This window comes from Rhinolophus hipposideros (genome assembly GCF_964194185.1).
Source record: "Rhinolophus hipposideros genome assembly, chromosome: 9".
In the NCBI taxonomy this organism is placed as follows: Eukaryota; Metazoa; Chordata; class Mammalia; order Chiroptera; family Rhinolophidae; genus Rhinolophus; species Rhinolophus hipposideros.
In genome coordinates this window covers 82,069,047-82,080,140 of record NC_138055.1, presented here as the reverse complement: position 1 = coordinate 82,080,140, position 11,094 = coordinate 82,069,047, and the positions used below count along the sequence as shown (strand labels likewise).

Here is an 11,094-nt window from a genome sequence, read left to right as displayed (position 1 = left end):
GGTTGGTTTTTTGCGACAGCCTCCTGCTGGGAAGGAAGAAACCTTGTCTCTTTCCACCACCTCACTTCCTCTTTCCTGCCAGAGGTCACCCAGCCAATTCAGAAAGGAGGAAAGGAACTGACAGAGCTGGGCCCTGGGCTCTGCTCACTGGTCTGTGCTGGGGCAATGTAACGTGTGCCACATAGGTCATTTCTAATTTTCTACTAGCCGCATAAAAAAGAAAAAAGAAACAGATAAAGTTAATTTTAATAGTATATTTTAACCCAACATATCCAAAAATTATTATTTCAACATCAATCAAAATTATTTTACATTCTTTTTTAAAACTTAATCTTCAAAATCTGTTGTTTATTTTTATACACTCAAAGCATATCTCAATTCATATATTAAGTTTTCATTGGAAATAGATTTTTGGTTAGTTGGATTTTATAACAGTAACAGCTGAAAAGATAGATTTACAAGTTGTTCCAAGAATACTAAAACTTGTTTTCCAATAACTGAACCAAATATCAGTTTTTAAATATTAGTTAAAGTTAAATAAAATTATCCCATTTCTTAGGTTCACTGGCTCACATTTCAAGAGCTCAGTAGCCACTCGTGGCTGATGACTACCATTTTGACAGCACAGAATTAAACGATGGTCCACAAAAATGACACCATCAGCATCACCTGGGATTTTATTAGAAATGCAGAATCTCAGGCCTCACCCCAGACCTACTGATTCAGAATCCACATTTCAGCAAGAGCCCCAGGAAATTCGTATGTGTAATATAGTTTGGGAAGCACTGATCCATTTAACACACCAGGAAAAGTGGTATCATTGCACTCATTTTACAGATGGGTATACTGAGGCTTGGAGAGGTTAGATAATGTGCCTAAAATCAGAGCTAATAAGTATGGGAACTGAAATTCAAACTCAAATCCTGCCCACTTTTAAGCCCATACTCTTTCTAATATGTATCACTCAAAGCATGCAACATGTACTACTAATGGTATAAATTAATTTTAAATCTAACCAGGGAGCATTTGAAAAAGCACTAAAATACAAATTTTGAAGATTTATCCCTTTTCCATCCTCTTTTAAGTTTTCAAATAAGGTCAAGTTTAAAATCTCTAATTGGTGCTGTTGTGGGTTTTTTGTCTGTTTGTTTTTTTACTAGATTACCCATTTATTATGAAAGAATGTTAAGGGATCCGAATCTATTAGGTATGGTTTCAATACCTAACATTTGCTAAAAGTGGACCTCAGCCTCAGAACCTTCAGCAAAGTATCTAGCTAGATTTTTGTTGCTTTCGTTCATTTCATTGTATTTATTCTTATTTTTACCTTCTTCTGTTCATGGCAAATGATGCTGGCTTTCCATTTACAGTTGTGATACATAAAGTAGATGTATTTGAGTAAGAGAAAGTGGTTGTAAACGTGAGTCCAGATGTGATATGGGCCCACGAGAAGGAGGCATGGACATGACGGAGGGGTAAGAAACACTGCCCAGGCTGACGAGGCCTTCCTGTGAGGCAGGGCCAACAGCGGTTTCAGCCTTAGGGAAGCACTGAAAATATTGTGTGCTTTGTTGCCAGTGCCTCTTCAAAGCACTTAGCAATCATTATCATTTTTTTTTCTTTGCATGCGTTACGGTTGTTAATTCTGTTTGGCTGGTTGGTTGCCTAGCATTGCCTACCTTCCAGCCCAGAAAACAAAAAGATCCTCCTTTTGAGCTCCTCAATCTGACAGCCAGGCTGTGGGCCTAAAGGCTCAGCTGATTGGATGCTTCTGCTCCTGGATGGATTGAGAACAAGGGCTGTGAAGAAGCAAGAGCAGCTCAGGCCTCGTGGCTGCAGTGGTAGCAGAGCAGTGGCTGCAGTCATGTGTATCTGTGGTTTCTGTACCAGGATTCAGCAGCGGCAGCAGCAATGCCCTGACCGGGCTTGTCATGAGCTGGTTCGGGGTCCCAGGTTCCATTAGCAACACTGCATTTTCTAAATGTGATTTCTCTCCAGGTTTCCCATGGTACTCGTGGGTTACACGGCACCATTCCAAAACAGCATCTTCCTTTTTTGGTAACCAAAGTTGGTTTCTGTCTTTTACAAATAAAAACCATGATTGTTAGATTCAGATTATTTGATTGTCCATCAAACCCACTAGACTACCAAGTCCCATGAAAGTGGAGTCGGTATCTGCTTGTTCACATGGCAAAGGCCTGGGGACTTTGAGGTTGGTGTGCAATTGGTAGTTGATGAATGAATGAATGAATGAATGAATGAGTGTTGGCACACAGGAGATGCCAATAAACAATGTCAAAAAGTCATGCTTTTACTTTCTTAAAAATGAACTAAATATATTCTATGATGTAAGAGAATCTATGAAAAAGCAAACGTCAGAGATAAATGACTAATAAGACCTAACTTCAAAGAACCCTTGACTTCACAAACTGACTCACCCAAGATTCCTTCCCTGACTTTTCTAGTGTTAAGGTTTGTTTCCTAACTCTGAACTATAAAAGGCACTTAAACAGAACAGAGGGGAAAGATGAAAGTTAATTTCTGTGCTGTGAATATGTAATACTTTCAAAATTAAAGGATATAAATTATTTGAAAGATAACATATTTGGAGCCTTTGACAACACAAACCAATTCGGGCATAAAGATCACACTTATCAGAAATAGAAATGTCAATCATAGAATTTCCAGAAATTAGAATGTGGCTAGCTGAATTGCAAAGGTGTGCTAGGCAGCTCGCCAACGTTACGAAGCCTTGAATCAACCCTGGAGTTACCTACTTTTGTGGCCTTTTCTAGCTGAGGACACTGAGACACAGCCGAGAAACTAAGTAATCTGCTGAAGGTCAAAGAGCTAATAAGAATCACATAGCTAAAGAGCTAGGATTTAAACTCCAGCCTGACTCCAAAGCTTAAAATTTTTAAGTCACGTGCTACACTTGTTGCCCGATAGATTTGTAGCCTGATATTTGTGATGAAGAAAGACTCTGGCTCCATTTGTTATGTTAGCTGACAGGTTTTAGGTCCCACGCCAAAATCAACAGTAAATGTTAGTGCCTACGATTCACCTAACCCCCATTTTTTGTCATTACTTCTACTAAATCTTAGCCTAAATTTGCCATAGTTCATGTCACTTAACAATGACTTTTAAAGGCACTTTCTCCTGTTGGTCCACATCTGGGCAAGTGTACATGGAAACAGGTACCTTCCCTTTCTTGGTGCCAGGGAGGAATTTAATTTCATTCCAACCCTACCTCCTATCCACAGACACACAAACCACTCACTCCTTCCTTCCCTTCAGGCATTTGCAGCCCAGCTTGGGTGGCCACTCTGTTCTCCCCAGAAAGCCGCGATGTGTGTCATACATCTCTTCAAATCCTCTTGGTGCTCCTGTGGCATCTAGTTCAACATCCAAACAAATCTGAGAGCAGAGGGTGTTGATCCTGCCCTCTGTGGGACAACAAGACAATATGAAATGTCAGCATGGGTCTTGGCCTAGAAGCCAGAAGCCTCCTGTGGGGACAGAGCCAGGAGAGCAGTTTCCAGGCTCTCGGCCTCACATAGAAAGGTGCTGGCTCAGGTAGTAAATGGCCATCAACTGTGATTGGATGGCCATCAGCTGTGGCTAGTTGGCCGTCAGCTGTAACCAGTCCGCCATTGGCCACTAATATAAGTGCTGTGGCTACGCTAGCAGCAAATGGGGGCTAGCAAGAAGACGGTGGCTGAGCTGGCAAGCGCGGAGTGCAGTTAGCACGGCGGATTGCGGACAGTGTGGCTCCTGCTTCCTGTGTCTCCAACCCAGCTGCCAGTGAGACTATAGTGGTATGAAACCCCTATCTATGGCATCTATCGCTCTCTGGGTGTTCCTTTTTGGCCTCACCGTGTCCTGCGTTCTTATGTGGGGAGTGGGACCAGAGACCCCGCATGCCACCCTGCATGACACCTCCTTATAAGAAAAAAGACGAATGAAACTCATTACTGCATTGACTGCACAAAGAACTTCATTTATTGTCTAGTCTTTGTGAGTATTTTTGTCAAGGATGGTATTTCTGTTTTCCTTCCCACTCCAAGTTTATCTCTCTGTTTTTCCTTAGAAAATTTTCAGCTCAAAGGTGTTAGAATTAATTATCTGATTGGTATACCCATAAAATTGAATTTTACTAGTGGGCAGGATGTGGGGACAGAGTCCCAGAGAGCAGTTTAAAAGCTCTCGGTCTTACCTGGAAAGGTGCTGGCTCGGTTATTAGATGGCCATCTGCTGTGGCTGGGTGGCCATCAGCTGTCATTGGTTAGCCATTAGCCACTGATATAACTGCCGTGGCTACACTACGGGGTTGGTTGGTGGTTGGCGGAAAAGCGGATGGCGGGTTGCGGATCCCGTGTCTCCAACCCAGCCGCCAGCGAGACTATAGTGGTATGACTCCCCTATCTATGGCTCTGTGGGTGTTCCTTTTTGGCCTCACCATATTCTGTGTTCTTGTGCGGGGAGTGGGACAGGAGGCCCCGCAGGACACAGGGTAACGCACGGTAAAAGTTAGTCCTCAGAGATGATATTCTTCTGCTCTTCCCTCACTAAAATTTGTAATTCAATGATCCTACACACTTTACGTTGTTTTTCACCCCCTTGGTGTGTCCTTGCTGTCCTCCCTTAGCTGAAATCCCTTAGTCAGTCATTGGAATCACTCCCTTATATACACCTCATCTCCGTTATCTCCATTATAGCTCTCATTTCACAATACCCTGGTTAAACCCACCTCTGCCTCCTCAGCACCTGCCCTTGAAGTGGTTGGAAGAGACAGAGCCATGCTGACAGACTTCACTTTGAACTTAAGACAACAACCCTCAGGTGGCCTCGTGAAGCTGCCAGGAATTCATACTGTATGTCCCTAATCCATTCACTCTCTCACGTTGTAAGCTGCCTTCTCACACCTATTCCTTTCTCCCGAAACCTCTAACACACACTCCCACATTCTCACTCTCAGTTGACAACCTCGATTCCCACTCCACTGGAAATATTAAATCAATCGGAAGAGAATTTTAACTGAGCCCCCCACCCCAACACCACATGGACTTGCAGTATCTGCACCCACTCTGCCCTCCTCCCAGGAATTATATGTGTTCCTACTACCACCCAATGCACCAGACCCTAGGTCCCCTCACCTATGCAAGGAAATTGCTTCATCAGTTTGCCACCTCTCTCCTAAATCATCAGCCTTTTATTTTTTACTGTCTTATTCCTATGGACATGTAAACCTTCTCTTCAACTCATTTCCCCACTAGTTCCACACCATTCTTTTACTCCTTTATGCAACAGAATTCCTCAAAGAGATCATCTATATTATCTCCAATTCCTCTCCTCACATTCTTCCTTACAAGAAAGGACCAGCCTTTTGGTCCTATGAGTCTATCTAAACTGTTCTTGTCAAGAAAAATCAATGACTGCCTTATGGTTTAATCCAATAATCAGATACCGGATCCTCATCTTACTGAAATGAGTGACATCATTTGACAATTGGTGACTCTTTCCTCCATGGCACACTTTCTTCACAGACAACATACACTCTGGGTTTTGAGGGCATTATATTGGTTACTTCCTCTCAGTTTTTTTGGATGGTATCTTCTTAATGTTGAGGTGCTTTAGGAGTCAGTTCTTGATTGCCTTCTCTATCTTTACTCCCTTTCTTGGTGACCTCATGATGACCTGATATACAAATCCTTTTGCAGTCACATCCAAATGTACATTTCCAGCCCAGGATTTGTATACCCAAGACTTACTTGACATCTCTACTTTGATGTCTAATAGACATCTGGAAGTCAACATTTCCAGAAATAAGCTCCCAATCTATCCCCCATCTATAGTTATCTCAATTGATGGCAACTTTATCCTTGCAGTTTCTTAGGCCAAACCTTGAAGTTGTCCTTGATTTTCCTCCCTCTTACATCCCATCTCCAGTCCAGCAGGAAATTGTGTTAGCTTTAGCTGCAGGTGCTCGGAATCCAACCGCTCTGTACTACTTTCACTATTGCCGTGGTCTAAGCCACAGTCACCTCTGTGTAGCTCACTGCAATAGCATCCTGACTGATTTGCCTCCTTGTACCCTTGTCCGCTGAAGTCATTTCTTGACAGAGTAACCATCGTGATCATTTTAATGTAGTCAGGTCCCGTTGTAACTCCATATCCTGCAATGGCTGCTAACACAGACCCTCACTATTAGGATCTATCCTTTCCATTCCCATCTTCTAGGACTCACTCTCCTTATCATTCCTGTTCCATGAGCTACGATGGCTCCTTGGCTGTTTCTTCAAAACACCAGGTATAGTCTCATTGTAAAGACTTTGCATTAATCATTACCTATCCCTGGAACATTCCTCCCACAGATAGCCACATGGCTGCCTTCCTCAACTCCTCTAAGTTTTTGCTCCAATGTTGCCTTCCATTAAGATACTCTGACCATCTGTAATAGTTTGTGTTTTCCAAATATGGACATAACAATATCTCATGCCAAGACTCTTCTTACAATGTCACCTTTTCACCCCTCCATTAAAACATGGAGTCTATGTCCTTCCCCTTTGAACTGGGTGGATCGATATGACTCTCTCAACCATAGAGAGGCACTGTGTGACTTGAGGCTAGGTTATAAAAGGATACAATACCATTCTTCAACAAAACTAACCAGGGCTCTTTGTAAAAATGACTGATTTTAGGGTAGGAAAAATACAAGTGATCCCGGAAACATCTTATAATACCAGAATGTAAGGAAGTGCTCAAAAAAAATCTAAAGGATGGGGGCATGTCGAAGGGACACAGGAGCCAAACGAAAGGAACCTCTAGTTCTTGGAGCTGGAAAATTTTGACCTATATAATAACGTAGTGTTGGGTTATTACCCAAAGTATAAAATAAATGCACATGAGTCCACATTGACATAAGTACATGAATGAGAGAGGAGAGACAGATCTTCCATACACAGAATTCAAAACAATACATGTATACACTAGCCCTTCCCTTTTGAGTGTGGGTTAGATTAGTGACTTGTTTCCAAAGACTAGAGTATGAAAGGGAAAAAAATAGCGATTTGACTGTGGAGGAATGTTGCAAATACAACCTTAACCAGGTGATCAAAGTTACCAACACCAGTGACAGTACATGGATATCATGTATTCCCAGGTGTGATGTGATAGGAAGGGCATTTCACCTCTGTGTTATTCTTTCCAAAAATCCATCCCCTGAGTCTAATTGTGAGAAAAAATATCAGACAAAGGCAATGTGAGGGGCATTTTGCAAAATTACTGACTAGGTCATTTTCCCCTCAAAACCATCAAGGTCATGACAAACAAGAGTGAGAAGCTGTCATAAACCAGAGGAGACTAAAGAGACATAAAAATAAATGAAATGTGGGATCCTGGATTGGATCCTGGAACAGAAAAAAAAAAAAGGATATTAATGGAAAAACTAGTGGAATCCTAATAAAGTCTAGAGTTTGATTAATAGTTATGAACCAATGTTAGTTTCTTAATTTTAAAAACTGTACCACAGGAAGGAAAGATGTAACATTAGGGGAAACTGAAATTGGGTGAGGAATGTACAGAAACTCTCATACTTTCTGTGCAACTTTTCTGTAAATTAAAATTATTCCAAAATAAAGTTTATTTTAAAAGAAGGCAATACAGCTTCTGCCTGGTATCTATCTGTCTCTCTCCATCTGTATCTGTATCTGTATCTCTGTCTCTCTCTCTATCTCTACCTCTGTCTCATCTCTACCTCTGGCTATCTCTACCTCTATTTCTATCTCTGTCTCTCTCTATCTCTATCTCTTGGAACACTTGCTCTTGGATTCCAGCTGTCATGCTGTAAGACATCCAGTATAGATGGAGGCCCAGGTGTAGATGTTCTGACAGTCCCAGCTGCACTCTCAAACGATGGCCAACATCAGTCACCAGTGAGCCTCCGAGATGATTCCAGCACCAGCCACCATCTGGCTGCAACTGTGCGACAGACTCTTTGTGAAACCACCTAGCTGAGCCCAGCCAACACTTAGAGCTTTGAGAGACAGTATTAAGAAGAGACCATTGTTCTCAGAGTGGAACAAGGAGAACGATGGGAAGAGGTGATCCAAAAATGCTGTTACATTACAAATTGTGCTCTTACTCCAAAGTCCATATTTTTCAGTGCATTACATAGTATTGTATATCATTGGAGAAATACATTGTTTCCATGATCAAATGTAGTTTTCTGTTGAAGTCAAGGTTCCTTTTACAAGCTTGTTAAGTGTCCTCAGTTCCTCGGGTAAGGCTGTCGTCCCTGGCTTTGCAGAAGTGTTCTCTACTCGCTCAAGGGCTGATCCCGAATGGACTGCAGCAATTTCATTTTGAGGCAAAAGTCTTCATCTATTTCTGCAGTTCTGTGATTGATACCAAAAATGCTTATTTGTCTTCCAAAAAACAATCTTTTTCTCTTCCGATGTAAATCTATAGGAAGAATTTAGCTGAAAGAATACAAAGGAGCAAGCTCCCAAATAGAAAAGGAGGAACCTCCTTCTTATATGACAGCGTGACTGAATAAAATTCACATGCCGTGTGGCTCATGTTGCCCATTTACAGCCTTCATTAGTCTCGGGGTTGTTTTTCAGAGTCGAGCTATAGGGGAGAGGAAATAGGCTCTGGAAGCCAGAACCTTATGAATGCAGAGGGCACCATCAGTATGAATAAATTCACTTCAGAATCCCAAGTGAAATCATTTCTTGTTGTTTTGAACAAGAATGGATCATTACTGTATTTTTTAGGGTATTATAACTGCCTCCCAGTACAGTGAAAGTTGTTATAATGTTTTTAACAATGGGGTAGACTCCTACTTTAACTTTCTTATAGTTCTTCCATTCTTATTGTCATTGATGAACATGGGAGAGTAGAGTAGCTACTCTAGAATTCAATAAAGTATAACATTTCTAAAAAAAAAAAAAAAAAAAAAAAGAAGAGACCATTGTTGCTTCTGCCTCTACATTTGGGGTGCGTTATTACACACCTGACATTACCTTACCTGCCAGCTAGCTATTCCCTATTCTTTCTCCCTCTCCATGTAGTCAGGGAGGCAAGCAGACTCAGAAAATTTGGGGGACCTGACTCCCTTTTATAGGCACACCTACATGTGTATTTCCAGGAGGAGATGGGAGACCTGACCTCTGCTTCAATCGTTAACTTCATGCCGAAGGTGGTTTCTACCAGACAGTGTTGGTTTGAGGAAATACTGAGCGATTGAGCATCTTTAATCAAAAGGTAATTTGATTTCTTTGTGTCTATATAGGGTCCTGAAGAATGAGCTCTGAAACAGTATTGGCGAGGTCAGATTCAAGCATGTCTGGATTGTTGTATAATACACTACAGTTCATCACCCCTTACAAACTAATGGCGGGGAATGTCTCTCTTGAGTCTCAGTACCAGGAATTGTTATGTGTCTCAGAGCAGCAGGTTTGCTTCTGCCTTTTGGACACTGAGAACCACATAGAGTGACCACTCTCTGGCTAGCAGGGATTTGCAAACTGGCTTTGCAGCCCACTGATAGCAAGTGAACTGCAGCCTGGGTATTATGTATACCCCCTCCTTCTGGCTGCAGCTTTGTGTCCATAGTATCCCCACTTAACCTATGTGTGTTCTTACAAGCAGCTTTACATTCCCTTTGGAAAGAGGGTATAAATAAAATAGGTATACAAATACATAATAAGACGTGCCTCTCACATAATTAATGCTCAACAGATGCGTTTGCTTGGCCTTAGCCTAGTACTTAGATTTACTGAGAATATTATTCGAGTTCTGTAGCCCTCTCTGTTCTAATGGATTCCAGTAAATGGAGCTGGCAGCAGAATGGTGTCTGTTGAATGCCCTCTGCCCATTGCTCTCTATTTTAAATGAGAGGTGGGCTCCAGCAAGAATTGGAGGAGGACTGGCCCGTAATGAGCTGTACCACAGTTTGGAGTACACAGCAGTTCTGAGTACGATATATTGTATCCTGTGGAATGCATCTTGGAGAGGGGCGTGGTAGGCCTGGTCCAGGTCATACCACTCGCCCCTTTGAGGCTGAAAAGAGGAATTTTCATTTGTTGAATTGGTAGAGTGAGGTTTGTAAATTTCTGTAACTCTGAGTCTTCAGTGGCTCCTAAAACAAATATATCACTTTAACAATCCCACAAGGTAAAAATTCTGCATAGTGGATAATTCTTATACTTTTGTCAAGTTGCTTTATGAGAAAAATAAAAAACCTTGCTATGTGGCTGTCAGAATAATAGGAGACAGCTTGTGGTTTTTGCCTCGGTTTGCGTGGGCAGGAAATTTATTCTTTCCTTGGTACATCTTCGAGCTGCACACAGCTGTGTGAGATCCCAGTTCTTCACAAATTACTAATAAAGAAGATAATGCCAACATTTGCACTCTTCTCAAAAGTCAACCACTGAAGATTTAAATCAAGATTTCTGGATAGAAAAATCTTAATCTTTTGAGTCGTGTTGCTATGCTTTTAAATTCACTTCCTCACACTGAAGTGAACTAAAATTAGAATTTGAGATAAGCCAGAAGCAATGAAATAATTTTTTCATTCATCTGACATGTACTTACTAAGTATCTAATCTATGTGTATGCGTTTGGGGGGAAAAAAAAGATGACATGGGCTTGGTTTCCAACTACAAGGATTCTATTAAGTTTTAACCAAAGAAGAAGAAGGTAATTAATATTTGTTGAGTCCTTATTATATATCAGGCAATTGGTTAGGGTTTATATAACTGTTATGATATAAATGTGATTGATCCCATTTTACATATGAGGATACTGAAACTACATAACCAGTAAGTAACAAAGTGGGATTTTAATCTCAGACTAATTGATTCCAAAGCCTACTGCATCACACTTCCTCCTACAATCCAAATTTTCATCTTGACTAGAAAAGAATTTTTTCATTTTATTTTTTAAAATGTTCTCATAAATATTCTCAATTCACTTGAAGTAAATTTAAATCAGTTGAAATCACAAAGAAGATGAATACATATTTCTATAACATAATGATTTATTTTTAAGTTAATGTGAGATTGGATATGAGTGTGGAAAGTCAAGTGA

General features: G+C 41.0%; 1 long non-coding RNA gene across 1 annotated transcript in view; it reads right to left on the bottom strand.

Moving 5' to 3' along the window:
* Positions 1 to 247: 247 nt before the first annotated feature.
* The window catches only part of LOC308501620, a 46,151-nt gene continuing 35,304 nt past the window's right edge, over positions 248 to 11,094 (bottom strand). The window contains exon 4 of the long non-coding RNA XR_013993930.1: positions 248 to 2,079. This is a non-coding gene — a long non-coding RNA (uncharacterized lncRNA). The remainder of the gene's footprint in view (positions 2,080 to 11,094) is intronic.